The sequence below is a fragment of the Hemitrygon akajei genome, unplaced genomic scaffold, assembly GCF_048418815.1.
Source record: "Hemitrygon akajei unplaced genomic scaffold, sHemAka1.3 Scf000046, whole genome shotgun sequence".
Classification (NCBI taxonomy): Eukaryota; Metazoa; Chordata; class Chondrichthyes; order Myliobatiformes; family Dasyatidae; genus Hemitrygon; species Hemitrygon akajei.
The window spans coordinates 72,459-77,996 of NW_027331932.1; the positions used below are offsets into that span (position 1 = coordinate 72,459).

The 5,538-nt window shown below is 46.2% G+C and overlaps 1 long non-coding RNA gene across 1 annotated transcript; it reads right to left on the minus strand.

Annotated features, from left to right (window-relative positions):
- Positions 1–1,042: 1,042 nt before the first annotated feature.
- Positions 1,043–4,927, minus strand: LOC140720751 (uncharacterized). The gene is made up of 3 exons (XR_012097249.1): positions 4,837–4,927; positions 3,749–3,842; positions 1,043–1,151 (listed from the first exon to the last, which is right to left on the minus strand). It is a non-coding gene; the product is annotated as an uncharacterized lncRNA (long non-coding RNA).
- Between the last annotated feature and the right edge of the window lie 611 nt (positions 4,928–5,538).

Genomic DNA, 5,538 nt, shown 5'->3' on the forward strand with positions numbered 1-5,538 from the left:
TTTGCACTTTGGAAGGACAAACCAAGGTAAAACATGCAGGGTAAATGGTAGGGCCCTGAGGAGTGCAGCAGAAGAGAGGGATCTGGGAATTCAGAAACAAAAATCCGTAACGGTGGCTTCATTGGTAGACAGAGTCGTAAAGATAACTTTTGGTACATTGACCTTTATAAATCAAAGTATAGCGTACAAGAGTTCGAATGTTATGGGGAGGTTGTATAAGGTATTGGTAAGGCCGAATTTGGAGTATTGTGTGAAGTTTTGGTCACCTAATTACAGGAAGGATATTAATAAGTTTGAAAGAGTGCAGAGAAGGTTTACAAGGATGTTGCCGGGACTTGAGAAGCTGATTTACAGAGAAAGGTTGAATAGGTTAGGACTTTATTCCCTGGAGCGTAGAAGAATGAGAGGAGATTTGTTAGAGGTATATAAAACTATGATGGGGAGAGATAGAGTGAATTCAAGCAGGCTTATTGCACCGAGGCTAGGGGAGAAATAAAGCCAGAGGACGTGGGTTAAGGGTGAAGTGGGGAAAGTTTAAAGTGAACTTTGGGGGGCATCCTCACACATAGAGTGGTGGGATTGTGGAATGAGCTGCCAGATGAATTGGCAAATGCGGACTCACCTTGAACATTTACGAAAAACCTGGACAGGTACATGGATGAGAGTTGTATGGAGGGATATGGTCCAGGTGCAAGTTAGTGGGACCAGGCAGAAAAATGTTTCGGCACAGCCAGGAAGGGCCTAGAGGCCTGTTTCTCTGCTGTAATGATTTATGGTTCCATGGTTCTAACACTGCGATCTCTCTGCAGATCTGTTCCTCCTAAACCAGCAGACTGTTCATTGGTCTACATGGCGATACATTTCTTTTTCCTCATTTCCTCATTCCCATTGATGAAGGAAGACCAGTAGATGTAGTGTATGTGGATTTCAGCAAGGCATTTGTTAAAGTACCCCATGCAAGGCTTATTGAGAAAGTAAGGAGAATGGAATCCAAGGGGACTTACTTTGTAGATCCAGAACTGGCTACCCCATAGAAGTGGTTGTCCATCGTGGCTGTAGACGGGTCATATTCTGCATGGAGTTCGGAGATCAGTGGTGTGCCTCAAGGATCTGTTCTGGGATATTCACTCTTCCTGATTTTTAGAAATGACCTGGGTGAGGAAGTGAAGGAATGGGTTATTAAGATTGCTGATGACACAAAGGTTGGAGATGTTGTGGATAGAGTTGCGGGCTGTCAGAAGTTACACCGAGACATTGACAGACTGCAAACCAGGGCTGAGAAAAAGCAGATGGAGTTCAACCCAAACAAGAGTGAAGTGTTTCATTTTGGTAGGTCAAATATGATGGCAGAATATAATATTAATGGCAAGACTAATGGCAGTGTGGAGGATCAGAGGGATTTTGGGTTCCGAGTACATAGGAAACTCAAAGCAGCTGCGCAGGTTGACTCTGTGCTCAAGAGAGCACACGGTGTATTGGCCATCGTAAACCGTCGAATTGAATTTAGTAGCCGAGAGGTAATGTTGCAACCTCATGGGACCCTGTCAGACCCCACTTGGAGGACTGTGCTCAGTTCCGGTCGCCTCACTATAGGAAGTAAATGGGAAGTTGCCTGGACTGGGGAACATGTCTTATGAAAACAGAATGAGGGAACTCGGCCATTTCTCCTTGGAGCGACGGATGATCAGAGGTCACTTGATGGAGGTGTATAAGATGATGAGAGACATTGATAGTGTGGATAGCCAGAAGCTTTTTCACAGGATGAAATGGTTGCCACAAGAACACACAGGTTTAAGGTGCTGTGGACTTGGGACACAGAAGGTGTCAGGGGTGAGTGTTATACGCAGAGAGTGATGCGTGTGTGTGCAATGGGCTCCCGGCAACGGTGGTGGAGGCGGATACAATAGGCTCTTTAAACAGACTTTTGTACTGGTACATGGAGCTCAGAAAAATAGAGGGTATTGTGTAACCCTAGTAACTTCTAAGGTCGGGACATGTTGGGCGCAACTCTGTGGGCCGAAAGGCCTGTATTCTGCTGTAAGTTTTCTATGTTTCTATTTTCCACCCATAAAGATTCACTGAGACGAATTCTCTTGTCTGTTCTGTCTGTGTTTTGCGGTGACATTTGCTCAGCCCTGTAATGTCACCCCTCCTCCTGTAATTCTTCCGCTTTCTGACGTCTGAAAATAGGGAAACCCGAAATATCGTGCTGTCCTGCTTGTCCCTCTTGCACCCAATTCTCAATAACGGCTACAATATCATAATTCATTGTGTTGATTCATGCCCTGAGCTCAACTGCCTTTTTCAGAAGCTTCCTGCATTGAAATATACGGAGCTTAGGGGACCAGTCGCTTGATGCACAACCTTTCGATTCCTGACTTGTTCTGAGGTCTGAACAACATCTGTCTCCATATAGACTCCGCTATCTGCTCTCGAACTCTGAATCCCATCCCCCTGCACCTCGAGAAAAACTATTCTCCCAAAACCTTTCATGCACAGTACTGACAAACCTTCCCTCTAGGATATCAGCTCCACTCCAGTTTATGTGTAAACCGTCTTCCATCTCTTCTGTTGACATCTCACCTTCCTTGGAATAAACACAATGAATATTGAACCCCTCCCACCGGCACCGTAGCTTGAGCCACATGCTAAACTGTATCGCCTTCCAATGTATGGACACACTGGGACGGGTGGTGGTCCTGCCTATTAATTTAATAGCAAAATCCCTGACCTCACTTTGCAGTAACACCTTCCCATACATACCGATTTCTTTGGTACATATATGGACCAGGACGTCGAGCTGCTCACCCACCCACTTACGAAACATAGAATCGTTTTTGCAATTACTGTTGAGCCTCTTTCTATTGCACTTAAGTCAACTACATTATTTCAAGGTGTTAGGAGAGGTGTCACAGAACATTGCCATTGAAATCCTCTCAATTCACATCTAACCCTGTCGTGCTCTCCACCCTTAAAAATTTTAATCAATTTGGCTGGCATTATAAGTTCACATCAGTTCAGTTCTGTGTCCCATTCATCGAAACCATCTATTTCTTCCCTCCACCCTCGATTCAGTTTTTAGACAATGGGGTTTGATCGGTCTTATGCGCATTAAGGATTTGTGCACTGATAACATATTTAATAGTTTTGATAACCTGTGCAGTAAATATGGCCTTCCGTATAATCATTTTTTTCAATACCTGAAGATTCTCCACTTTGTCAAGGATGAATATCCCTCTTTTCCTGATCTACCACCTGCTATGTTGCGGGACAAACTCACTCTTAGCTTTAATAATAAATGGCTGATCACTGTACTACACTCTCAGCTGATGTATTCGGGTGTTCAAGATCTAAATAAAACTACGACTAGCTGGGAGGATGACCTTGGTGTGGATCTGGCTGTGGGATATTGGGCAAAAGCACAGAATAGGGTTCATTCCTTGTCATCATGTGCTAGACTCGGGCTCATACAATTTAAAGTTTTACACAGTACATTTAAGTAAAGCCGGGCGTGCTGACATATATCCTGGGTCAGACTAGGCTGTGACAGGTGTTCCTTCTCTCCGGCTGGTTTAGTGCATGCATTTTGGTCTTGCCCTCGGCTTGATGGCTATTGGGAACTGGTTTTTAAAATTATCAGTGAGGTTTTGGGGGTGACACTGAGACCTTGCTCGCTTAAAGCTGTATTTGATGTGGCAGATGATGTTTTGGGTTTAAATGCAAACCAGTCGGATATCATTTCACTTACATCGCTTTTGGCCCGTAGGAGAATCTTGCTTGTCTGGAAATCTGCCACTCCCCCATCTGCAGCTGCTTGGTTAGATGACTTAATGTTTTTTTTTCTGAAATTAGAAAAGATTAAATTTACTCTGAGAGCGTTAGTGAGAAAGTTCTATTCGAAATGGGGGTCTTTCTTGTCATATTTTGGGAGTCTTAATGAATTACCTACTAGTTGAGGGCATTTGATTGTACTTGGGAAGTTGCTTCCCTTTTAACACGCATATGGTTTACCTCACAGGGTGGTTGATGAATTGTAATATGAGTCTATTCTGCATCATCTGAGATGTTGTAGATGTGTGTGGGACTTCGTCTTGAAGTAGTGCGGGGGTATGGGTGTGAAATGTCCGTACTTGTGTTTGTGAAGTGTCGTATTGTAAATACATTAGCTGTCATTGTATGTTCGGGGAGGGCGTGTGAGGGGAGGTTTGTTTAGGGGTAAGTTATAAAAGCAAAATGGAGGAAAATGTAATCCATTATGTATTCTATATTGTGCCGTTCCTTCGATAAAATATATTATAAAGAAAGAATCACAGGGAAGGAATGGTGTGCTGTGAAAAGAGGAAGGAAGGGGAGGAGAGTGGGGCCACAGAAAGGGTGTTCAGATTCAGTCGTTGGTGCAGAACGTGTGAGGCGCCATTTTCTTGCTGACTGTCTCTGATCGGAGTCTGTTTAAACGCCGAAATCCACTGACCCATGCCAGGAGTCACAGACAGAGCGACAATCCCTCCATACAATCCCATCACACACTCCTGGAAACATACACTGCGTAACGCTCCCTCCGCAACGATCCGTCACACACCCCCGGGATCATACACAGAGTGCAACTCCCTCCATATTGTTTCAACACACACTCCGGGGTCACACACAGAGTGAAGCTCCGTCCGCACCTTCCAAACACGCAGTTCCTGGGACTGATAACCAGCGAAGCTCCCTAAATATTATCCCATCACACTCCCGGTGTCAGACATGTGAAGTACCTCCCGCACCATCACAGCACACCCTACCGGAGCCAGTAAAAGTACGAAACCCTCTCCCTCCTCCGCTCTCCCCACTCACCGATACCCAGCCTTTCGGCATTCCAGTAGTCTTGAATAGTGTGTGTCTCTCGGAGATGGTGTGTGTGTGTGTGTGAGCGGATTGTGTGCTGCCGTTAGAGGAAGGAAGGGGAGGAGAGAGGAGGCCAGGGAAAGGGTGGTGAGAATGCAAACACTGATGCAAGTGGTGTGGAACACGTGACAGGCCTGCGCGTGATGAGTTGTGGAGAGATTCAGATCCTGGTGATCGATATCTATGGTACGGGGGGAGGTGAAACACCAGCCATCATCTCGCCCTCATACTCCCCACAATTACCTGTGTCACAGAGTGGGAGGAGAGTGGAGGGACGACGTATATGGGGATCGCTTAGCGGGTGGAGTGAATCACGGAGACGGGGCGGGGCGTATGGGTACGTACGCAATGATGGAGAAGGCGAAGTGTGCAGGAGAGTGTGTGGGTGACTGAGACGGGGCTGCTTGTAGGCGAGGGTTGGGTGACGGAGACGGGAGTGGTGTACTGCAGTCTGTGTGACAGTGACTGGGAATCGTGTAGCAGTAGGGTGATGGAGTCGGGAGGGGTTTTCGAGAGGGAGGGTGTTATGCATACGGGGAGGACTGTATTCGAGTTACAGTGCAGGGCCTGACTCTGTGTTGGTATCGTTGAGTGGTGAAATCCCGCTGTGGTGCAGAGCCTGTCAGTGTGTCAGTGTCACGATGAGGGGCG